Genomic DNA, 26,222 nt, shown 5'->3' with positions numbered 1-26,222 from the left:
TCTTTACCGAATCTACCGTCAGATGCATCGTTGCCAATTATCTCTGCTCCACAATTGGATGACGAAATTCGTATTACAAGCATACAAACGCACGCACATTGAATGAATACCGTGTATGGTAAAATGTTCTTATTTTAACGTCACAACGCTAAACGGTGCGTGAAAACATATCGTACTTAATTATGCTTTTGGAACACTTGACCGATTTTCTCGTGTTGAAATGCTTCAAGATCATGCACGATAATCCAAATCTCTTATGAAGTATTTCAGTAAACCTGAACCTGAATGTGCAAGGGTTGATTTCCAGCGATCTGCCAAGTGTGTCAAGGTCATCAATACGAAAGCATGCAGTCGTTTATGATTCGCTGACGATTTTAGTAATACATTTTTTTTTAACTTTTTATAATACACTATTTTTGCTAAATAAGCAGAGATTAAGTAGTTCTTTCTTAATTTTATCAGCATATTAGACTAATCGGTTAGCCTAACATGAATTAAGGAACTGTTATTACTTGGAAGAATTTATGAAGATCTAGAAAATATAATTTGCCGATTATAATCGCGTATAGTTTCAAACGTTTGAATAATTATGTAATAGGGTATCGTAGTTATGCCAAGTTCAACTTTATATATAGGACTGCAAAAGATTAACAATTGCAAATGGCGATTTGTTAAGTTTTTCTTGCGATTATTTTGTATTATTACAAATTTTACGTTGGGAATATCTTAATTATATCCTCAAAAATATTACTTATAAGTTATATGTAAATCAACAATTTCTTTAGTGAAACTGGTTATATTTTTACATTTTGATTCTTATTTTAATGAACTTTTTGGCAAATTAAGATCTATCGTAGAAGCTGAAAACTCGAAGGACTATATCCGTTATACAGTACCCCCGTTAAACTGCTTTTTAACTGTGAAAAATAAACGTTTGAGACTGCACTGAAGTTCATCTCGTCGAAGAAAGATGAAGTCAATGAAACGCTGTTGGTGTTACTTGAATGTTACTATAAGACGTTGTTATAATACTATAATACGTAAATCGTATAACGATACGATGCCGCGGTTATGCGAACGAAATCTGCTTTTCGATCTTGCGAACGTATAGGAGTCATTCGGAACAATGAATTAGCACGAGGAGGCACGATGCGGCGATGACGATTGCGCTCATCTCCGGCAATTAAAACATTAAAAGTATCGTCGATTTTGCTTGATCACGGTTTTAAATCGCACATTCCGCGTCCGCTTATCTTAATGAGAATCCGGATTGCACGGCGTGGAGAAGCCACGTTGCGTTCGCTGATCCAGAAACATTTGTTATACGGATATACAGAAAAAGACCACGTACGAAAATACAATCTAACGGATTCTTGAAAAAGACGGAATCGTGTAAAACTATTTTGAAAGTAAAGATAAAAAAGTGAGAATAGAATCGTAAACTCGGTGCATTTCGTATTTTTCGCAGCAAGACCCTTACCAACAACACTCGGCGCCGTGTTGTGTAAATTTCTCATGAGCTTTTTTACTTGTATTCGCGAGGAGAGTTTTAACGAGGCATCGGGTGTTGGCGATCGTTAAGAACAGAGAAGGGTTTGAAAGGATCACTAAAATCGGTCAGCGAATCACAAACGATTCGTTCCGATTGCAATTTTGCGCATCCTTCGCGCCGATGACCTTGACACACTGGCAGACAGCTGGAAATCGGCTCCTGCATTCAGGTCAAACGAGAACCGGCGTGACAATGATGCTCGTTAAGAGAGAAACGAGATCGTCCGCGGGCGAACGCGTCCGAATCAATTATACGAGCGATTGTCGCTTCTGTAATCTCGTTGCGTTCGTCCACCGGAAATTTGCGTCGAATTATAAGCGCTCTTTCGGGAAAAAAAACAAAAAAAAAAAAGATTGGCTCGCGAGATAACTCGCTTCTATCTGGCGTCGGATTTAACGTTGAATGCCGACTGGAAATCCTTGGGCGGATACGTGTCTGAAATTAATTTTGCATCTTCTCTCCTACTCGTGTTATCTATGAAACGTTATCTATGAAGTGCTTTTTCCGAGCAATAATTTTTGTCTCGTAAACTGTCGAGAAATCGAATTAAATTAACAAATTCAATAATATAATTTAAATGTTACATGAATACTTACATTTCAATAATCGTAATACTTAATTAGTATCTATATTAATCTTTGCTCGAGTAACATCAGTTATTTTTTGACGAACTGTTTGAACGTTTAACTTTTGCGAAGCTGTTCGATATTTAAATAGATCTTTCAATAATTATTTTTAATATGAAGATTAAATTAAAAATAGATTACTATATTTTTAATTTTTATTAAAGATGATTAATTATTGGGAGTATTATTGCAACATTTAATCTTTAAAAATTTATAGAATAAAGTAAGTTATGCGCGATGCAACTCGAGATGCTTCGTATATGCTCACGTCATTTACTTTACAGCACAATGTGGGATTAAGAAGTACTGTTTCGATTTTGAGCAATAACATGGTTTTGACTATCTATTGTTAAGCTTCCGCATCGCGAACATCGATGCGCCCAATGACCTCTTTTTAATAGCTCCGATAACTCGACAGATAGAAAGTTATCTGGTAACGATATGTGGTATGATGGTTGCACAATGAATTCGTCATTGTGCGCGCTCGCCTCCCGTACTCTCCGAACAGTTCCTTTTTTGACGGACAAAGGACGACCGGATCGACTTGTTAACTTTACGCGCGCTCGCGCTGCATAAAACGACGCTTACACGAGCCATGTTTAAATTCTTCTCGCGTCATTGAATTTCTGGGAATCGAGACGCGTCGAAACGCAATCGCCCGGAATTACACGCATTACAACGTAAAACGCATTACAAAAAAGTATGAAAGAAAAATGTTAACTCGAGTAATTGATATTTTAATTTCGATATGCGTACTACATGAGTGAGTAGTCATATTGTCACTTTGTATACCGTTTCGAACTAATTTTAATATAATAAATTTATTGTTTCAATAAATTTATTTATTCGTTATTTGATACAGGTATAATTGTAATTTAAGAAGGTATAAGCGAATTGTGTGTATCAGATACACACAACTCTTATTTAATATAAATTTAATATAAATTATTATTGCAATCCAAAAAGTGTTTTTGGCATGTCATTTACAAACTCAATTTTGATTAAAATTAAATTTTTTAATAAAAATATAATTTAGAAAGGATAACAAAAAATATCTAGTTAGGCTTGTTTAATCTGATGGTGAAAGCCGGATGCTATCTGTTCGTTATCGCGATCATATAGATGTTATGATCAATTCGTATTCAATATATGTACTCCGTTTTTTACTATACTCCGCTCATTAATTCAGGTGTTCTTCAAACGGTGCGTTCTCCCAGGCTTCGTCGCCCGATCAGACGTATCTCCGCGTAAAATGTACGTGACCCTGACATCGCCTCCGGCCGGAGCGCGCGCGCCGCTTGGTATATCATACTCTCGTTCACAGGCGTTCCGTCGTCGCGCGTCACGTCATTTCGCAATTGCGCGGGCTCCCCCCCGGCTGTCGGCGCGCAAGAGACGTGATTTACGATCACGATTAGAACCGCGACCGTAACCGTAACGATTCGACGGCGTCGAGCAAATCGTCCAAGATATCCGATATCATCCATCTGCCCTCGATGAGGGATTCTTTAATTCGAAATATTTTTCATTTCAAAATATTCTTCAATTCGTATATAGATTAAAGCAAATTACAAGTTAAGTTTATTCGATCAAATTAATTAATCGAACTTAAGAACTTAAGTAATTGTACTTAAGTATAGCGATTACGTTTAATTGGAATGTGATCGCTAGAAATTGTGTCGCTGGATCTCAAGTACTTTGCTTTTGACGAGTTTAAACTCGAATAAATTGACAGAGGCTTTAGAAATTATGCAACTTATTTTTAACTATAGTAATTGAGAGATAATCTCTCTTCCAAGATATTATTTAATCTAATCTTCGGAAGTTACTATAACGCATCATCCTTGTGGATGCTGACGTGTGTCGTAATATAAATTAACGTAATATAAATTAAATTCTGATAATAGATTCTACGAAACGATTTCACTTTTCGCTGAGAACATTTAACCTTTGTGCGACTTCCGTTTATTGACGTAAGAGATATTCGCGATGATGTCACGGGAAGCAAAATACACTTGTAATTATGCATGATCTCTGTCCGATCTCGCGTAAAGATCATTTCCGCAGTTCTCTCGTTTTTTTTCACGTCGCATTCGATTCTCAACTGAAAGCGGCGTTTCATCGCTGGGATGTATCGTCAATTGCAAACGCGTGCGGTCGTTTAGCTTAAATGAGACATTCTTCTCGGCCTATTCGCGGAACAAAAGAGAAAGAGAAAAGAGCCGTTGTCGACGTCATGTATCATGACGTTGTTATGTACCCGCCGTTTTCTCTTGTGTTTTCGTCGCCGCAACTCACGATTTTCGGTTCTCTTTGTCAGCACCCTCGCCGTTCTCTGCCCACGATCGGTCGACATAAATCCCGGACAAGGCGGAAAAAACGTCTGTTTCGGGCACGTCCGTTCGAGCGCGGCGGGAGTCGGAAAGATGCGGCGAAGCGAGAGGATGAAGGAGAGAAAGAGAGAGGACGTCGGGTCGACGACGTTTGTTTCGCGGTCGTTGATATTTCGGTACTGTCTGTTCTCAACCCATCCTTATTTCTCACTCGGTTTCTCTCCTTCTCTCTATCATGTGCTATCTAGCCTCTATCGTCCTTCTATCCATCCTGCTCCGCCAGCGTTTCCCCGCACGATTTCGACGAAGTTCTCTCTCTCTCTCTCTCTCTCTCTCTCTCTCTCTCTCTCTCTCTCTCTCTGTGGACGCACGGTAGAGATACAGAGATCCAACGAACATGAAAGGGAGAGAGGCGGAGAGAAACAGAGAGGAGGATGGAGTGACTATGGTTCTGGTTGACCATGAGTATCTCGCCGACTATAATCTTCAGGTAGATCCGGCGTAGAGGTACGTGAGTCATCTTTCTCTCTTGTTCGCTCGTCTTCTCTTTCATTCTCCTTCCCATTTTTCGTCCGTGCTTCTCACTCACGCGTTTCGTTCCACCGGTTTCTTTCGGCCGTTCGTTGAACGGCGTGGAAGCGTGCACGATATCACCCCGTCGGAGGAGACGATTCGCGCGGCGTCAACGCTTTCGAAAAACGACCGCCTCTTAAACTCTTGTTTTGCCGTTCTTAAATCGTCACGCTTCAGCCTTTAGCGGCGCAACGGCACTTGGCGCAGGCGCTAAACCCTTTACCACTCGCTAGTTTTGAAGACTCTTCGCTATTAACATCGCGTGTTTGATGAAGCGACGACCACGGACGAAAACATTGATGTTCAATTAAATTAGGATAATGATTGTCGTTGTCTTCGCGCAATCTGTTTTATAGAGACATTAGAGAGGGAATTATTCTCCATCGGTGGCATCGGTGCGATATGTTTTTACAAGAGCGCTTTAATAAATTTATTACACATTTTTACATTAACATTTGAATGAGTATATTTGTTTTTACACTCAAATTTTTATTCACGAAGGCGAAAAAACCAACTAAAAGAGAGGTTTGCCTCGCTCAATCGACAATTACATCGGCTTACATTGTTCGCATCTCGTTTTATCTAATCGATAGTTATACTCGTCCGTTGCATATATCCGCTCATCGTTTGCATACAATGTGCCGGTTAAACTTAGTTTTAAAGTCACATCGTTAAGGAGTTTGCGGCGAGTCAGTTAAGATCGAGTCGTGAATCTTCTTTTTACGTCGTCTACCGCGTGGCGATAAAGCCGATCTTAATGACGTTATTTGTCGTGGAATGCAGAAAAGATTCTGTGATGTGCGTCAATACATACGTAAACACATCAGTATAGATACATATAGATGTGTCAGTATATAAATATTTTCATAGTTATTAACTCTTCGGAATATGTAATTCTCATATTCGATCAGAAAACTACTATAAATTTGTTAATAAAGTTAGAATAAAAATGAAGCTAATAAATTAAAAGTAAAATTCAGATTTTGTCGAAGATTGTCATTTATCACTTACACAAACATACAAAATGAAAACAAGATAAACATATTTCCATTCATTGCCATTAAATGTCGAGATTACATTAAATGGGAATGAGAGACGAGACTTTCTTAAACGAGCTTGTCTCTTCACTAAGTTTGATCAAGTTGAGTTATCAATCCCAGTCTCGCTCATGTGTTAAATTCGCTCGATTATCTTCGACATATCACTCAGAAGTCATCGCGATGTATGGAGGGTTCAATTGACTTATACGACAGAGGAGACTTGTCTCAAACCGGAATCACATCGTGCGAGTCTTGAATCAATAGCAGGTCGACGCGCACGGGCGACGCGCTTGTGTGCGTAATTTGCTTGCGTGTGTGTTGTAAATGCTGACGATGTCGCCGTTTGTGGAGTTATCGGCCGACGATAATGATGACCGATTATCTTTCGTCACATTACCGCGGTTGTTATTTACGAAGGCGTGTTATTATAGTCGTTCTGCGGATCGCTCTTTTCCTCTTTACTTATTACGGCATCGCGTTTTATATCGCATTTTCTACATTTCTTTGATATTTTTATTCAGTTCACTTGGTTATTACCTGTAACACCCTTCGATTTATATTTTGCTTATTTTCAGACAATTCTGGTCAGAGTAGAAATAACTCAATGATCTCTAATTTTTTTTTGGTTTTCTATTATCGAGTTATTGATTTATCGAAACGGGCTTTATTTATTCTGTTCTACATGTATCAGATTAGGTTACCACAAAGGTGCTTAGCTCACTTTGAATTGCGTTTATGAATTATTTTACGAATTGCTATTTCGTATAACTTTTAGGTAAGGATAAAAATTGAATTGTGCGTTGGAAGATTGATCGTCCAGGGAATGCAGCTATCTTGCCCTTAACGCGATCGTCATCCGTTGACTAGTACAATTCGCGTACTATCGGCCAAGTTTTGCGCTCTGTTTAGGAACGGTTAGGTGTATATTTAGCGACATTTGTGGAACGGATGCTGGCGCTGGCCCCACGCCAGCCAGCGCCGGCCTCGGGGATTATACAGCAGCCGGTGCTCTTCGCCATCCCGCAACGTTTCCTCTCGCGCTCTTTTAACCGACTCTGTTGTTGAAACGCTTTCTTCTCTCTCTCTCTCTCTCTCTCTCTCTCTCTCTCTCTCTTGTGCGCGCGCGCTCGAAACAATCGGATCTCGAACGGAAAAATATTTCCGGCGCGGACGGTTTTTCGCGGTTCGCGTGCGATTATCACTGCGCACTGTTGTTTTCGGGAATAAACACGTTCTATTATAGCGAGGGGCAACGCGATAATTGTACCACGTTGCGTTATCATTGCCGTGGACGTGCGATTCAATTAGGGATTATTTAATTTATTTACATAGGGCGGTGGCTGGCAGCCTGTTATCCATTCACGCCATATAGATATTCATTACGTATTTACATTACGAAAACTTAGTTGTTTGTAGCGTAATTGCTGTATAATTCGACAGTTATTATTGTTGAGGTAAAATTGAGTCATTAAAATGCGACGTGCTGGTTTGCCCGGGTCGCCTTTTATTATTGATACATTTTGGCGAATTTCGCGACTAGTTTAACAGCGGCATTAACGAGACGCTTTAATTGCACGATGTGAATTGCCAGCTCCGACGAATTTTCTCCGACATGCGCGCGAAATAAATACGTCTAAACTGGCCGCCATTCGTCACGTAATCTCGGCACGATATCTCGCCAAAATCGATTTCCAATGTCGAGCGACGACCCTCACCTTCGGGCGTCCGTCCATTTCCGTCCGGAATCGATGCGCGGACTCACAACCGGACGACAATCGAGCGCGATACTACTCGCCGCGAACCTCCGTTGCGACCTTGAACCGCTTGAAGATTACGAGGTCGCTGACCCGATCGCAGAATCGCTAGACGGTCGACCGCTTTCCTCCGTGAAATTACGCTCGTCGTATCTCGGAACAAGCGCGCGTCCCGTTGCTCAGCAATTCATCTCTGCGCTTCGATAACGAAGCGATTTCGTACATGGTAGCCTGGAGCGCGTGCTGGCACGTTATTAAAGTTCGTCAGGTACGCGAGGCCACACGTATACCTTGTCGATACCACCCCGGCAGAGTATTTCGGTTTCATAATTCCCGATCACGCTGGTGCATTAGCAACATTCTGCCCCGGCATTGCCGATGGAATTTTCAAACTGGTTATTTCTATTGCGTGTTACGTGCATAACACGGCTGACGGTATTCGCGATTCGAATTTGATAAATTTATTGGCATGCACCGTCGGGAGAATGCATCGCGCTGTCGCGAGCCGATCCCGCATTTCCGCTAATCGGAATCGACGCGGTAATCGAACGATGTATTTTCCAATATCTCCGGGGCGTATCGTATACAGTTGACGTTCGTCGCGTGACCACAAATCAACGGTTGCTGTCCAGTTCTTCGCGGTGGACATATCGCGATTTTTTTTCACGAAATACAGATACGCGACATTTCGTTCGGTAAATTTAGCTAATTGTTATAAATTATCATTTCAGTCACTTTGAAGCTTGTGATTCAGCTCGTGTGTTCCCTTCGTTCGTGTTCCGATAAAAGCGCGCAGGTTCGACGCGAGCGCGCGTTGATTGTTATCCGACCGGAATCTCAGGTAACGTAATTCGCGTAATTTGCATTCGGCGGGCGGTGCAACCCTTTCGCAGATTTCGCGGAGGAGCGCGGGTCGAGGAGGCGGCAGTACGGCCCCCGCCTTTCTCATAACCTCGATCGTAAATAACCGCCCGTAAAACCCCGTCCCAGTTTCGCGGCGGTGAAACGATGTCGGTGCAGCGCGGCGTGCTCGGCTTTCCTTTCCGTCGAGCGGACTTGGAGAGAAAGAGAGAGAGAGAGAGTGAGTGAGAGAGGGGGAGGAGAGGAGAGAGAAAGAGAGATAGAGAGATATATCCATCGCGATTATTCTCGGGGCATCCGGTCTATCACGATTGAATTTGATGCCGAGTGATGCTCGAAGCATTATTTTTTAACCCTTCTCTTCTATGGATTTTGTATACATTTTTATTTGATATGCTTATTAGAGATCTATATCAGAAATTCGATAGCGATACTAATGCATAATATTCGTTTAGACTTGTTGTTTATGTACATACATACGTCAAATCTGTATACATATTAGTTTAGGTTCCTATACAGCGCGAAAGATCGATCCAATGTTACTTGACGAGATATTCATTTCCGTGCGATTGTACGCCATGGCGCGGCGTACAATCGTTTCCCGCTTTTTCGCGACTTAAATCCAATCGAGGGAAGAGAGAAGGCAGGCGCGGCGCGTAGATTCCGCATGAATAATTGAACGCGAGTTTGCTGCCGTGAATGAAATCGAGGCGTGGCCGTCCCCGCCGGCCGGCCGGCCGGCCGCACGGTCGATCGCGGGAATCGAGCCCGCAATAAACGAGCTACTGCCAGAGGCGCGAGGAGAGCAATCCGCAAACTTTTCCTCTAAAACTGCGAATCGAGACTTGCGCGTGGAATTCGCACCGGGCGGTGAAACGTTATTCGAGAAACGCGTAAAGTGTATTGCGCAAAAATACAATACGCCAAATGAATCGTGTACTTTAATTAATCCTCTTCCGGCGACGAGTCCACCTCGAAATTGCCGGCCCGTTTTTCAGAATTATTGCTATAGTTCTCTCTGACTTTTATATCTTCAAAACAGTTTTCGAAAGTTTCTAATACATTTCAGAAAGAGTTCTGGCGATTAAATCCATGAATAAGAATAGATATTTGATACAATTAAGATAGATATTTAATATTTATCTAATAAACGCATACATTTTGATAAGTGGGAAAGATTTATTCGAAGTACTTGTATTGCAGTAATCATATATACCTAATACCCGATTTTAATTAAGAAAATTGTAAAAATTGTAAATATGAACGCGTATGAATATTAGTATACCGGTGCACGTAAGAAGCGTCTGGCTCGCGTGCTGTTTTATATATTTCGAACAGGTTCCGAGCACTTTTATTCCGCTATTCTCGCAGTTCATCTCCTGTGCTCATGAATTTCGAACGCGGTGGATCACAGTAACTGGGTGAAAACGGGAGGAGGAGGAAGAGAAGCGTGAAGCACAGACGTTGAGAGAAGATTGGGAGAAAGAGGAGAAAATAAAGGAAAAAGACCTGGAGGGATCGCGTGTTGGCCGGCCATTAAGCATTCCTCTTGCTCAGCTATACGCCACATATTAACACCGGGGTTTTCACTTATATTGGCCCCTTATTGCTTCGTACTTTCCTTCTCCACGCGAAGGCGACTCCGCACTAGTTTGTCCTGCAGCATCAAACACAATTGATTTCTCTTTTTTGTCCTGTGCGGTTGTTCACGACGTAACTTCGTAATAAATCGATGAACTGCTTCGTCGAGTGTGATCAACGATCGCATTCCTGGCGAGCATTCCTCGCTGCCTTCTTCGATAAAGAATGCGTCGCAGGTCGTGTTGACTTTACTGTCAACTTACATTAGTGACGTTGCGAAAATTATGAAACTTAATTATAAAACTAACCATGTAAAACTCGAAAGAGTATAAAATGGTGAAATTATAGTGGCAAAACAGTTTCGAAATTCACATGTTGTTGAGCAATTAAATATAATCATATCAGAAGTAATCGTAACAAACTGAAATTATAAAGCGAATTTATAAAATTGTTAGATATTAAAATATTACAACGAAGTAGAATTACAATACAATGTTACGATATATATCTTCAGCATGAAACAACTTTTTTTGTGAATCTTCTTTCTTTTCTTTTGTATTTATATCTGTTTTACGTCTTTCGTGCGTTGCGAAGGACACGCGAACGAAAGTCTTGATCGATTGATTAGTGTCCTGAAATAGAATCTGACAATTTTTCTCGTATCGCATGACATTTTCGTTCGGCAAAGTATCATAACAACCACCCTTAGCACGCGGATTATCCATCCGTGCTCGGAACGAGAACTCCTCGTCTAAAAGTATACGTGTCCTTTATTTCCAGCCTGGCGAGCTCTCTGCCCCCTCGGAGGAGCCCCGTGAGTGAAAGGAAACGCGGAAACGGAGCGGGCTTCCCTCCGGCAATTACGGAGACGATCTTTCACGTCGCCCGGGAAGCGGAGCTTGGGGATAAGGAATCGACGAATGGGAATTTATACGTGAGTAAACATACGGTATCAGTTAAATGCCGAGCAACAATAGGAAATGGCGTATCGATTATCGGTTATGTACTACGAGTATACATATTGAAAAGTCATACATATGATAATCGTTATACACGATTTTATAATAATTATTTTTCTTTTTATGTTAAATAATAATAGTGAATGCGTTTTTAACGCTCTTTTTTTTATTTAAAACAACACGCCGCGACCGTCGTCTGCGAATAGTAGAGTTTTGCGCGTTTAACTCGACGAATTAGTCCTGGCTATAGGTTGAAACACGAAGCGACTTATTTGCATAACTCTGTCCGCGTTGTACCGACACGCTGCGATTAATCCCCGTTTAATGGCGATAAATGCGGTCATCGTTGATTCGTTTCGTTGTGGTTTTACGACGCGATATACTCACCGCTCGTGCGGTGTTAAGCGTTCGAGCTCGAGTGGTGCTAAAAAATGGTGTGCAGCTTGACGCAATTAGGCTTGTCTCGCGGAGAGCCAATGACCTTGTTACCGATTGAATGCGAAACGGCTCCGCGACTGTGCGAGCGACATGATTTGCATTTTGCGCAACATACAACCATTTAACATATACTTTTGTATAAGCTCCATTGATAATTCTCGCTCTCGTGCGATTAGTATGTGCGATACGCAAATCGATTCGGTTTAGCATTAGCATTGAATCGTAAAATAATGGTAAAAGTTTGAGAATAGCCGAGCATCGTAATTCGTAAATTTTTGCATCATGCTTTGTTACAAAATAAATGGACGAAGTTATTATTGTCAGAGAAAACTTAAATGTCTGCAACACAAGTTAAATCTCAGTATAAGAAAGAAACCGAGTAATTGTGCTGCGCCATTGTGATATGCAATATACCATTTTTTTCAACTTAAAACTTATGAAAGTTAGACTGTGCGATCATATGTATTCAATTTTAAACTTCAAAGAATTTATCGTTGAAATATTTCTGGATGAGATATTGTGAATGTCAAAATTCATAGATGATTAATAACAGGACGTAATGACATTTTCAAATATTACTAAAAAAATAACTTATACTCAGAGTATAGTATCGCTATATGCTAATATTATTACGTGATATTGTATGATTTATACTACACATGAATATATACAGAGTGACAATCGAAAAATTGCTGAAACTAAATAGCTGTTATTTTATAATAAATGGATAAAATGAAATGAATTAAACTGTATTGTAAAAAAGTCAGTTTTATTAGCACACAGTACAAAAAATATACATTTATGAGCTTGTAAAAATGAATATAAAAAAGATCCAATAATTCGATTGGTTGTGTGGCTTATATTCTCGGAATGGTGACAAAATTTGATAATAACCGCTATTGAAAAAAATTGTGAAATGCAACCAGCTATGCGATCAACTAAATTTTCGACATTTTAATCTATTTTTAATTAAAATGACGGGTTTCTTTTGCTAAGCAATGTTTAAGTCATTTTATTCTGTTCATTTACTACAAAATAATAGCTGTTTAGCTACTTTCCGATCGTCACTCTGTACGTATTTGTGAGTTAAGTCTTTGTCCAAGTCGCGATGCGCGCAAAGTATGTCTAATCCGCGTTGAGAACTTTGAATGTCACATGAGAGCAAACAGTGCGGTTACAAATGTGCACACGTCCACACTTGCTGGTGCGATAAGTATGCAAGTAGTTTTTGAGGAGAGAAAATTCAACAAAAGGTACGCTCTACATACAGCAGTTTTTTTCATATGGTTTATGTGTGAACTTGTTCGAAATTTCTAAACGAAATTTCTTACCGAAAAATTATGCGCATGTATAATATGTGTATAATATAGGCGAATTTTTCGTGGCAGTCACTCAACAATATAAAGGAATGAAATAAATGATTTCGACGAAGCTCGAAAATCCGATTAAACTTGCACTTTCAAACGCATTGCATCGGAATTAAAAATCGAAGCGTTAATCCATCGTTGGCGAGAATCGTTCTTTTTATCTGTTACAGCAGGTTAATGTCTATTAGCGTCGCTTATTAACGTCGCAATTCCGTTCGTCGTTCTCGTGCATCGCGTTATTACACGTAATTGACAGGTGAACTGATTAATCGTATTGCAACCGCAGTCCGATTAATAATAAAAGCGTACTCGCGTTGACCAAAATTAAATAAAACTCATTAAATTCGTGTGTTTTACATCTCGCGTTGTATTTATGGCGCGCGGTCGACAATCGTCCGAGTGAATTTCAGATATTGAGAGGGATGATGAACGGGAGGTAGACTGACTGCATGCACGCCCCGATGTGGTGCGCGGCATGCGAGACGGGATATATTCGAATAATATAAATAATAAAGTCCATATATCTCAGTTACACGCGAGAACCGGACGGTGCATCGTGCCGATTATACTGCATCCACAACGGTTGCATCGGGCTGGCTTACGACGAAGGAATGCAGAAACAGAGATGAGCGAACTCCCAGTACATTGAATTCAAATTATCTTTCGCATCCTCGCGCGGACATGAGCATTAAAAAGGACGCATTATGTGCCGCGAAAGTACTCGGATTCATGTTTATCTCGCGGTTACGTTTTTTTTCTTTTTCGGTCACTGTCTCTTTTATGACGAGACAGAAGCAAAAGCGAGAGGCGGTAAACGAGGAAACGAGTGAATGGAAGAGTGACAAGTTGACATGAAAGCATTGTAAAGTTTCAGAAATAAAAGTTTCGGGAAAAGATGCTGTCCTACATAATCCGAGAAATAGTTTTATTTATTTTCGGAAAAAAGAGAAGAAAGGAAAAGTTATTCGTTACATTCATGTTGACATTTTTCATTTTCTCTTAAGTGGTACCTGCAAGCTTTCAGGTATATTATCGCTATTCGGGACTATACTAGATTATTTTTTATAGTTGTTAACTCTCGTAATCGATAACAAATTAACAACGATAAATTTTAAGTTTCCGAGCAATTCTTAGCTTATAATAGAAACAATCGCGTTTGGTAGATTAAAGAGTATGTCTGCCCGCGTTCGTGACTGAGTCTTCGGCTATTCAAAAGCTTTTCAGACCGCCGACCGTTTTCGTATCGGCGACGTTCCCCGGTCCTTTCAATGTTGGGAACAAAAAAAAAAATATGAAAGAAAAAGCGTCATGCCGCCACCGAACTCGCTCGTCTCGACGCGCAACACCTGTTGAATCATTAGCCTGTCTGCGAGCTTAACGAGGACGGCAGGTAAGTCAGTGAATGACACGTATAGTGCGCGTTTACGAGCTGTCTGTCTAATTGGCACGCATTCGCTTTTAAAAGCGTAGTATCCGTCGTCGTCGTCATCGTGGTTGCGATGTACAGTCGTCCGTCTCGCTTATGCCGCGGGATAACGGAAACGCGCTATGAAATCAAACGTAATCATAGTAAGATTGCTCTAGCTTATAATAGAAGCTACTACCGATATTTGAAACTCTTTATAAACCTAGAAATAACTTTGTTTATTCGTGACAAGTGGTTGAATTCGCTTTTTGGACTGTTAAATAATGTCTTCAAAGCTGAAAGCTTTTCGGCTTTTCAAAAATAACATATATCTTGTGATAAACTACTTAAAACCTCTCAAAGCGTGAATGACGTTGGTTACGCAAAAGAAAGACTTATGTCTAATAATTTATTATTACAGCTCATGAAATTAATATGTTTACTCGGTTACACACGACCGGCAATTTCGAGCATTGTGTCTGGTCGCGGTCATCCCTTCCTACTCTTTCTAGCGAGCAGCTCGGTGAGAAACTCGGCTGTTCTCGATTCCCCTAACAACCCCACAAGATAGTCGGTGAAGTTTCGGCAAATGTTACGATCAAACAGTGGCGAGGATGTCACAGAGTAAACTGTTGAATCGTCACCCGTATAAAATCAGTTTAAATCAACCGTTGGTATCTTCACCGTATCTTACAACTCCGTTTGTTTTATTCGTGTCTTTTTGCGAGTTATCTGGTTGTTCCCTGCCTCGACGACAATTTGCCTGACTTTAACGAAGAAACTTCGACGTTTACTTTGTTTCGCTGGGCATCGCTTCCGCTAAGGCAATTCTGTCTACCTTCTTTACCTTTGCCATTTGTATTCTTTATTCAAATCTAGTGTAATGAAGTGAATAATTATTAGATTAGTTTGAATATTCCTAAGATGTTAAAGAGGATTATTAATAAACAATACGCACAATTCGATTACGATAATCCATATTTATTATTAATGATCGGTATACTATAATTATAGATGATCTTCCGAAGTTATACGACTATAATAACTATCAATTTTATGTCAACAATTCAGGAGTAAGTCTATTAGCAGCAAATTACGTTAAACGCACGTCGATAATGACGCAACAAGGTGATTCGTGGCGGTGATGATTATCTCCGGATTGACATTTGGCCGATAATTGAAACGAAGAAAGGACGTCTCACGTAAAGAACTCCATTATGCCTATTGCTCGTAACGACCGACGCGTTTGCCTCGCTGTGGTGCGATAAATCGCGTCGCGTTCGATCGCGTTCGCGCTCCTCCGCTTCTCTTTGCCCTTGTTAAAAGGTTTACTGTCTCTCTCTCTCTCTCTCTCTCCCCGATTCTCTTTTACCTCGTACGTTTGCCTTTTGAGCATCGCCCAGTGATTTAAACGGCATGGAGGTGGACCGGAGCGCGCATTACGCTTGTCGCAATAGTAATTGCTGAGCGCGCTTTATAAAGGACCCAACCAGTCTCGCCGCGCTTCTCCCCTTTTCTCTCCCTATCTCGTTCTGTCTCTTTCTCGCTTTTCACGGTTCGCTTACGTTGGCGAAGGCGGACGAGCCTCGGAGAGAGAGAGAAAGACGCACCGCTCGGTGCTGCTCATTATACGATACGAGGGTGTCCGCCATGTATTCTCGTTCTGCCCGCGCACATGTACAATGCACCGTAATAACGCCGTCCAAAAGTCAGCTCTATTCCGCGGAAATAGAAGGAATTCGCCCCGCTCGGCTCTCAGTTATTAAGTCCTCCGGACTTAAACGAAAACGTGACATGCACGTAACTTTTAGCGTCCGTATTATCTGTATTACGATCGCGTCGTAGGATCGCGCGAGATTGCAATTTCTCGGGCGGTTGCAACGCAATATATTTCAATCTGTTTATTGTTCAACTGTCGATATCTTTCATCACCGTCGAGGCAACTTTGCCGTTTTTTTTTTACTTTGCCCTCCGATATCTATAAACGGAAGGACATTTGCCAAGGTTGGGCGATTTTAACATATCGTCTACAAAAAGAGATTTCTCGCTCCTCGGCGTCGCGTGTAAACGCGTTTCGCGTTTGAAAAGCTCGCAAATTCTCGTCCTAGGGGTAAAAACAGTCATCACCGTAGGGCGACGTCGAATGAAAGAGAGGGAGATGTGCGTGCATGCGTGCGTGCGCGCCTCCCGCGTGTGCGATGCGTCATTTTGGTTGAAACTGGTACCACGCGGGAGGAGATGCACGCGCGGGGTGAATGCACTTGCGCGCGCGCGAGATAGATGGAGAAAACGAGAAAGGCAGAGAGAGAGAGAGAGCAGCAACTGCGACGGGAAAGGCGGGTAAAGCGAGAGAGAAACAGATGGGACAGAGGAGGCAGACAGCGAGAGAGAGGGAGAGAGAAAGAAAGAGAGGGAGAGAGAGAGAGAGAGCAAGGGAGCGCGAGAAATTGTAAAAGTGAGACGACCGACCATCGATCCGGGACTGCACTTCCCCGGACTGCACCCTAACCGCCAAAACAGAGAAGCGTATGGTCGTTGAACGCCTCTTCATCCTCATCACAGTCCCAACCGAGTTATCTTATCTCTCTTTAGCTCCGATTACATTGACAGCGCGAAATAAACCGAATAAATAAACCGAACTTGACTTTCTTTGTAGAATGATAGCTATATGTATCTACCTGATGTGATATCGCGGTATCGAATTTTCAAAATTACATGTGTGTAAGAAGTTATCCATAAAGATAAGAAAAACAGTTTTTTTTCCGATCTCTTAAAGTTAAAGGTTTTTTAACAAATCGATTGTACGTAGAAATATATACTACAGCTTATTGCTGTTACGTTGTTCGGTAAACGAGAATACCGACAAATATCGTTAACACAGAATAATGTAATATGTACAGAACTTGTTTTGTAATTTACGGCATAGTTCCCCGACTGCTGATCGAGTTTACAATGGCCGGCATTGGTATTGGCGCTGATTGGGGCTTCTGACTCCCGCGGGAGATAATAATGCGCTTTAAGTTTGCCGTGATATTATTCACAGTTAGAGAACGGCGTCGATTGGAATTTAGAAGCAATCGGCCAATAGGGATACAGAATCGAGGGAGCCGTTTCTAAGGGTTCGAGGATTCAGGAATTTAGAATGACCGTAGGTCTGGCGTTTTCTGGAAAAACTAAAGACGATTATAGCGTTTAGTTGAAAATGATGATACATATATTTAATGTACTTTTACAATAAAACAATTATTCGCGATTAGCTGTGTTTGATTGTTAATCTGAGAAGTTGTGTAAGTCGAGACTACGAAAACGGAGATGCAGTTCTATATCGACGAATAATTTGTGGTATTATTGTAATATTGATCGCGAGCGATAACTTAGATCATAGACAAAACGTAAATTACAGTTACTATGTTGAAAATTAACTTTTTCCTGACAATAAAAGATTAGCAAAATTACATTGAGCGGAAACGAGAAAGTAAACAAAATTTTATAAAAAATTATTGTCAATCCGATCCAATCTATCTGTTGTTATGTTATTATTTAGACTGTAACAGTAAAACCATAAAAGCAAAATAGAACAGGATAGAATAAAACAGAATGTATGTATGGAACAGAAAAGATATATTTTGCTCTCGGTTATGTTAATATTTATCGAAAATTTTCATTTTTCTTAAAATCGGGAACAGATTTACCTCTCTGTATGAAAACGAGATTACTTCGCGCGTTATTACGAGTAATGAAAGTATCATACGTGTGAAGCATCGTAATTCACGATAGGATAAAGCGCGAACAATTGGTCGGAGTACACGGTGCAATGATTAACGATAACAGCTGCATTTACAGACGGTGGGAACGTGGTGGATACACTTTTTGCATTCATTCCGCGACCGCGTGCGGGTGAATTCCATTTTATTTATTTTCGCGCGATATGCAGCGCGCCCGGTCTCCCTTCGCCGCCGCCGCCGCGCAAGTTTGTCTGCTAAGCTCGTTGAATCGAATTGAAAAAGTTCCGATATATTTCCCGGTTTTGTTGAAAGGGAAATATTGAGATACACCACGTACGGAGCGCGCCTCGCCGCGTTGTGCCGCGCGGAATAAATCGTCGCGATTGAATATATTTCTTGTCAAATCTCCTCCGGACGACTAGGCGCATAAAACGGTACGGTAATAAGCCGCGAATTCGCTCGTGTGCTATTTCGCGTGTTCGAACCTGTGTATAATGTTGCTTTTTTAAATCCCGTATTAATCCCATAAACGACTCTCGAGAGATATCATTGTAAATATCACGTTTTAAAAATGTAGACTTGAAATGGTAACATATGATGAATATTTTATACAGTTGTAGGATAATGAATAGTCGGTAGGGACAGTACCGTGAATTGAATTAATCATATGATACTAATAAAGATTATAAAGGATTACAAAAGATTGTACAGGTCCATGCTCGTTTACTCGAATTTTTTTTTACTACTACTACTACTGAGCCTCACCACGCCCTTCCCTACGCCGACCAGCCGAAGCCGTTGGCGGGAAATCTGATCCCTACAGATATTTATTTACACATGTGTCCCTTGCTATGCTCATTAATACATACTTTAGGGATACCTATATCATTCGGCCGGGGAACGTAATCTAACTATTTTTACGAAACGCTTTTTTGAAAATTTCTCGAATAGAATATGACAATTTCTGAAATTTAATGTTACTACGTTAACGAACGAAAAATTAAGTTGAATTTAATGTCGTATATTATATTCCTCAAAAGTAATCAGCGATGATTTTTTAATATGCCACTTCTCGATGTACGAGCTTGGCACGATAATTAAATCCGCTTGATCACTGCTCGGCGTATACTTGGAGGCCCGTGAGCTTTGAGCTCGTAAAGTCCATGAACTGTCGAACGCGAACCAATTACCGTAACTAATTAGCCATTTGGGCTTCGGGAGCTTTAGACTTTGCTAAGTGAGCACGACCATTGCACGAATGGGAATGGAAACGGACGAGAGAAGGATGTGAGGGAGAGACGGAGTAAAGGAGAGAGACGAGAGGGATCCGCATTATAGATGTAGACTTAAGTTACTCGCGAGACCTTTCTTGCGGTTTAATCCTGTTGTTGCGGGTCAATATCTTAAATTACGCTCGCAGTAAACGGTAACGATTTGTTCTCCACGTTATTTTCCATATATTGTACACACGGTATATTTGCTTTTGTAGCACTATTTTGTAATCTCTCCGCTCGTTACCGCCTCCTGACGAGCATCGAGGCTTTTTGTTGCGTTGCGCCGTCGAGAACAGGATCGCGACGCTAATTAATATCCGCGGGAGACCGAGCCGAGGCAGCTCGTCCAGGAGGCGCCTGGCGCGCGAGGGAAATCCATTGTGGGACATTAAATAAGAGCATCTAAACCGAGGGCCCGAAATGACGATGTCACTGTCGACTTAATGCCGCAAACAGACACCCTGATCGATGATCGTGTGCTCTCACGTGAATCGATGTAATTTATCGTATTTGCGCGCGAGATACCTCGAACGAGACAGACAGCTTGCCGCGCGGACGAATATTTGCCTCCCAGCGCTTGCTTTAACCGTCGTGCGTACATCATTCATAATTCCAATTAATTAATATAAGTACATGTATTTGGGTAACCTCAAGTAATATCTCAAGTATATTGCCTCTCCCGAAACTCATATTCGTTATGATTGATGTACAATATCTGATTTTGTGTGTACGTGTATATTTTTATGAAAAGTGACAATTTGAAGATTGCAAATTGATAATTATGTATTTTTATAAAAGAAAGCGGGAGGGAATAGACAAAAGGCAAATAACGCAAATTTTCGATTGACTTGCGTAAATTACAAATCGATTTTCGGCTACCGGAGTTCTACGGCAGCATCAGCTGGATCAGAGCCGAGAAAGAGGAGAGCTAGGATATGGGCACAAGCGGAATGCGGAGTGGGAGTTCCGCTTAACACAACGAACTATGCTATGCACTAATGCATAAACATAGCGCATGCTCTCGGGCTCGCCGACAGAAGCGATTTCCGTATGGCTGCCTGTACCAATTAGCATCTACGACAATTAAGCACGAAGCACACAATATTGAGAAGTTATAGGAGATAGAACGTTTCGCTCGATTTTAATGTCAAATTTTATTTCGTTTGTATTATTTACGAGATTGATCAGTTATTTAGTGCTTATGGATTTAATCATCGCATTTAAAAAATTTAATTTTTGTAGAAAATTAAGGAAGTTTAAAAAATAAGATTTTAGGGATAACATTGATAGGAATAAGAAAGATTATACTTGGATTAAAATATTTTATTAACATCGAAAACCTTTACATTTTCTATAATTTATATATCGAGCGTGTATAATTTCTTATGCCAATTGATTTCTCACGATCTACACATCTTACGTCAAGATTGTATCTTCGGTGGAAAGTAATATCTTTCTTTCGATGGTTCGTCAAGAAGTTTCGTAAAACGTACAACAATCGCTTATATTATAAAATAATCGTCGTAAACTAATCGGTTGATAAGCAATAAGTTTGTTTCGAAAAAAACACGCGCAATCGTGTGAGGCAATTATAAGTGCAGTTCCACAAATAGTCGGTTTAAACGAGCGATTATCACGAGCCTCTGGACGACGGTCCGTGGAAAAAGATCGCGATTACGCGGCCGTAAACGAGGAACGCAATCGTGCCGTAAAATTGCTTGCTTGCTGCACGGCTAATTCTTAACAGAAATATTTATTAAATAGGATTTATGTAATATGTTTGAACGTGTCGGACAAATGCGATCTCATTATCAGTCGAGTATTGTGAAGAATACAATGCCGCTAGATCGTACCACGAACCGAGTATTGAATCGATCAAAAAACATATTCTGAAACTTACTGACAATCTTTTCACTTGTCCAGAGCTCTTTCAACGGAGAGTTTATGAGATATCGATAGTTTCTTATCGATATTTTGATCTATCGCCCGCGCTTTCACATAATGTACGTTCGATCAGTTCGCATTCGGAAGGAAAGAACTTCGTAACTCGTCAGGAATGTCGTTTCTCCGCCCCAGAATATCGGATCCATTGCGAGCGTCTTTGTTTACGGTGATTTTCTTGCAAGGTGGTTCCGTCGACGACGACCTGAACGACGACGACGACGACGAGCAGTAAGTAAGTTTCTGACGGGAAATCGATGTCTAAGCGCCATCGTGCTCAGCGGCGGCTGCTACGGTAGATTGTGTAAGCTGGTTACAACGTGCGCTGCACGTAATAACGTCGGTGGGCAGGGTCGTTTTACCCGTTAGGTACTTTAAGCGCGATTCCTAGGGTCTGCAAAAGAGTTTGTAATCTGTACAACAATTTTCCCATTCTCAACTACGAGCAGAAAATTGCAGAGGCATATTTTGTTACAAACACATATACGATATATTATACGTAAACTAGTATTAATTAAGTAATGTTACCTATTTTTTCTGTCTTTGTTTCTAGAAAACATTTTAAGAGAAAATTTAATTTTCGAGGAATTCTGTTGGAAAAAATATGCTTATTATTATAATTTTAAATGTTAACGAGTTAATACCAATTTCACTTAAATTTCAAAATATATAGTTGCACATTTTTTTTATAATTTAAAACGGGTAAATGGGTCCTGATAATAGTTGGACTTATAGATTCTTATGAGAAAACTCAATTTTTTACTGCATAAATTGTCCAACATTATGAAATAAGGAAAAGAATATTAGAAATTTTAAAAAATTTCAGATATTTTATAATTTTAATAAAATAGAAAAATTACATATTTTTTCTGATGTATCCTATTTAGTATATAGAAGGAGACGTTTTAAGATGATAAATCAATACTTGGAATATGTGAAGAAAACGATTCTGAGTTTAGCTATATATTTTACTTCAAAAGAGTGTGCTTAAGGAGAAAAGGACCACGTTTCTTTCTCTCTCTATCCCTTCGTTTCCTTCCTTCTCCTCTTAGAGATCTCGATCGTGGTTTTTATTAGCGGGATATGCGGAGCAAGCAATTTATCGTCGGTCGTGTTGAAAACGTGAAAACCGGCACGGCGAGATTTACGCCGTATTTATGCATTACGACATAACTCTTCCGCGTTACGGATTGACGATAAAATAACGTCGGGACGGGATTCGTAGGTGTTGTCCCGTGCAGCGAAACGAAAAACGCCAGAGAATTCGCGAGGCGAGCAACGTACATAAATAACGTCATGAAAAATAATCAACCGAGATATCGACGCCGTCGGTTATCACGGCAAACAATGAATAAAACAAGACCGATGAGTGAAATAGATATAAAAAAATAAAACATAGGTAAAGAAGAAAAAAAGAGAGATAAAATAACGTAGCCAGCGAAACGGAAATGGTGGCACGGCCGCATAGTAGGTAAATTAATAATTCCCCGATACGGTAAATCGCAATACGCGTTTCGAAGTCGTCGTTGCCGCACGTCTAGTGTGCAACGGTCTCTCGCGTTTCGCTATATATCGCGCATTCGTGTGTACGGGGCATACACGTGCATGCGCACTCGGAGAAACACGTGGAACTCGGCGAGACCATATTTTCCAAACGCGGCGCGGCGCGACCGGTTGGGGGAAGGGGGGTCGGACAGCGGTGGAAGCGCATCGACAAATTATTAACGTGCCCATCGGGGCTCCGACTACGTAAATTCCCGTGTGCGGGCCTCTCGCATACGCTCGAGAGCGATTTAAATAGACTGCGAATTTGCGCCGGATCCGCGGCGAGAGGGACCCACGACCTCGCTGCCATGCTGCCGGAAGACGCGTTTCTCTCCTCGGCGAAAGGCGCTGCCGGAATCGTGTGCTCCGCTGCGGCATGAAAATCACGGTGGACGGTAATTTCGCTGGCGTGACAGATATTCTGGAAATAGATAACCGGTCCGTATCGTTCCCGACTCGTTTGGTCGTTAGATAACGGGAGGTCACGTTGTGAGATTCTACGCATTCGTTAAATTTATAAACGTTTCTCGCTCTTAATGCTCTTCGTGCACAAATATTAGCATATTACGAAGATTGCTTGTAAAGTTGGATTCCTTCAGCGGTTGTTCTTGTGAAACGCTTGGCAATAGCGAGCTTTTAATTTAATATTAGGAACTGTTTCCATTAACGTTCGGTAAAGTAAGCTGAGATTTAATCAATTTTCTGTCTTCCGAGAAATATAATTACATGGAAACAGAAAATTGATTAAATTTTCACAATTAGCTTCAAGTGATATTTGTAGAGACAGTTCTATCTGGAAAGATACATTTCGCATGCATATACCTACTCTAGTATTCTTTAATCTAAATTTAAATCTTCTTTTGAACTACTTATTTGTCTTTACATCCCATAATGTTTTCATTAATTTAACGGACGTTAATTAAATAACGACGCGACGGGCTTTTATTACCTACTTACACGTTAATTAGTAAATAATGTGTGGAATGCGTGCTTTGGAAAATTTCCAGCTTCGGAAACGCGCACATGCGCTTCGTCCAAGCCTGAAGAGCATTAAAATATTACGTCATCGTGTTGCGCTCGTGGTTTACGAGCTTGAAGCGCGTAATGTATCCCGGCGGCGGGCGTGCCGTAGCGAGTACTATGAAATAGCGTGCTTTTAGCGAACGGGGAATAACAAATAAGGTGTAATAAAGCAGCGGGGATGCATCGACTCGGGGCGATATCCTTCCCGGTAACTTACAACTCGGACTCTACTGGGAAAGGGTTAAAGGGCCAATCGCGTATCTTCGGCTATCTCGAAATGACTTTTCCATGGAAAACCGCGTTCGAGCGTGTACACAACGCCAGTATATTTCTTCAGTTACAAGTGCGTGTGTATTGTGAGGGTACTTGATGTTTTACCTTCGATCTTACCTTCACAGTAAATCGGTAGAGGTTGCTAAACGAAATTGCACGAATTTACACGTACATTCACACGTATATATACACGTAGTGTATTCTTAAGTGTATTCTCTGTGTAAAACGCCCCGATATACCGCCCCTAAACAGATTCAACACAAGGCTTTGCACAAGATTTCGGACTTTATCGCCGGCACAAAGGATACACGCGGAGGATTAACCGCATGGCATCCTCGCGAACTGGCTTTTGCGGTCGATCAACGTCGCGGAAACTTAGCCGATCGTCTCTTTACGTGGCCTGTGAATTGTCGAGCACACCGTTATCGATCGACGCGAGGGTAGATATATATACGTAAAGAGAGGCCAAGAAGAAATGCTTCCGCGAGGAAGAAGCGCCGCTGCATAAAGAAGCAGCGAGCCAGACCCCGAGGATGGGAAATAGGGGCGGTCGAGGAGGGAGACGGCGGAAAATTGCGAAGCCGTAGCAATAAACTGTACCCGGGCTCTCTCGCAGGCGTTCGCTATCCCCATATGCCTTGATATCCTGGCTATCCTGCCAGGTCTCTACGACCGGTATTCTTCCAACCGCGACGTTAGGGATAATTTGTGCGTGCTTTTCCTTTTTTTATCGCTACTTGCGTCGCTTTCTGACAAATTTGACGGATTTTCGTGGACGATTAAGACAAGAGCTTGACTTATTTTTGAAAAAAATCGACTCAGTTATCTCAATTCCAGTTATTCTAATTAATTTACATTGATGATCTTGTACTAATTCAATTGTTTATCCATCTGACGATAACATATAATCCGACGGTGTACATCAAGGAATGAGCCGTACGTTGTGGGTATATTTTGTACCAATCATAATGTAGTACCAAGGATTTAAAGAAGGAATTTCTTATCAATCTGCAGCAGCCCAATATCTTTGACTGAGCGCATTCCTGAAATCGTCGATTCAATTTCGCGCGTATTCCCCTTACGTGGTATATCGTCTCGGTCGCGCCAAGCGAGTCCTTAAATTGAAAGTATCGATCCGATCGGTATCACCGTGCCGGCAGCTTGACTTCACGTTTGTGCGAGAAGCGTATTTTCAAAAGGTCCTGGAAGCGGATTACGAAAGTGAATTGTTTTTCGCGCGGCGATAAATTTATCGTTCGACGAACGGCAGAAGTTCATCGCCGGGGCAGGTGCAAAACGATTTCTCGCGGAGCTCGTTTCGCCCGCTGGGGGAGAATAAGGCGGCGCGGCGCCCACCACAACAGACTTTTCGCATCGGACGTGGTGTGCGTGTCTCGTCGTGTACACATTGTTGTCGTAACACATAAGCCGGTCGCGAGATCGATAACGGTGAGAACTCGAGGCGCGTGCACGCCTCTCCTTAACTGCTCGCTAGCACCTATGAATTATTTACCGCCGTCGTTATCGTCGTCGTCGTAATCGTTCGCTCGATTCGACTCGATCCACGATTCGGATTCGGCGCACGGACGATCCCTTACCCTTCGCCGAAATCGATCTCGTCGCGCTACGTGCTCCACGGCTAATTTGCTTGCGAGAATGTATCCGTCATTTAAAGCGCTAGAGAGAGAGACAGAGAGAAAGAGAGATACAGAGAAGAGATGAGGGCGAGCGAGAACACCGAGGCTAGCCAAGGCCATCTCGCGCGGATAAAAGCCGGGCGCAGTTTATTTATAGCTATCTTTGCGATAGGAATAACTGTACGGCGTTTACAATAACGCATAATTTACGATTAACACGCGAATTTCTTCGTCATTTTTGCGTACGCTGAATTAAATCGATTTTTATCTCTTCTCTTGGCTACACGATATTAGATGCGATCTATATCTTTCGAT

At 41.4% G+C, this 26,222-nt stretch overlaps 1 protein-coding gene across 4 annotated transcripts in view; it reads left to right on the top strand.

The window, feature by feature from the left end:
- The window catches only part of LOC139810176 (uncharacterized), a 170,297-nt gene that overhangs the window by 45,036 nt on the left and 99,039 nt on the right, over window positions 1–26,222 (top strand). For all 4 annotated transcript variants that reach the window (XM_071773501.1, XM_071773503.1, XM_071773500.1 and 1 more), the window contains one exon: window positions 11,101–11,254. The gene's annotated coding sequence lies outside the window, so the exon portion shown is untranslated. The remainder of the gene's footprint in view (window positions 1–11,100; window positions 11,255–26,222) is intronic.

The sequence above is a fragment of the Temnothorax longispinosus genome, chromosome 3 (assembly GCF_030848805.1).
Source record: "Temnothorax longispinosus isolate EJ_2023e chromosome 3, Tlon_JGU_v1, whole genome shotgun sequence".
NCBI lineage: Eukaryota > Metazoa > Arthropoda > Insecta > Hymenoptera > Formicidae > Temnothorax > Temnothorax longispinosus.
This window is presented reverse-complemented; position numbering and strand designations above follow the sequence as displayed.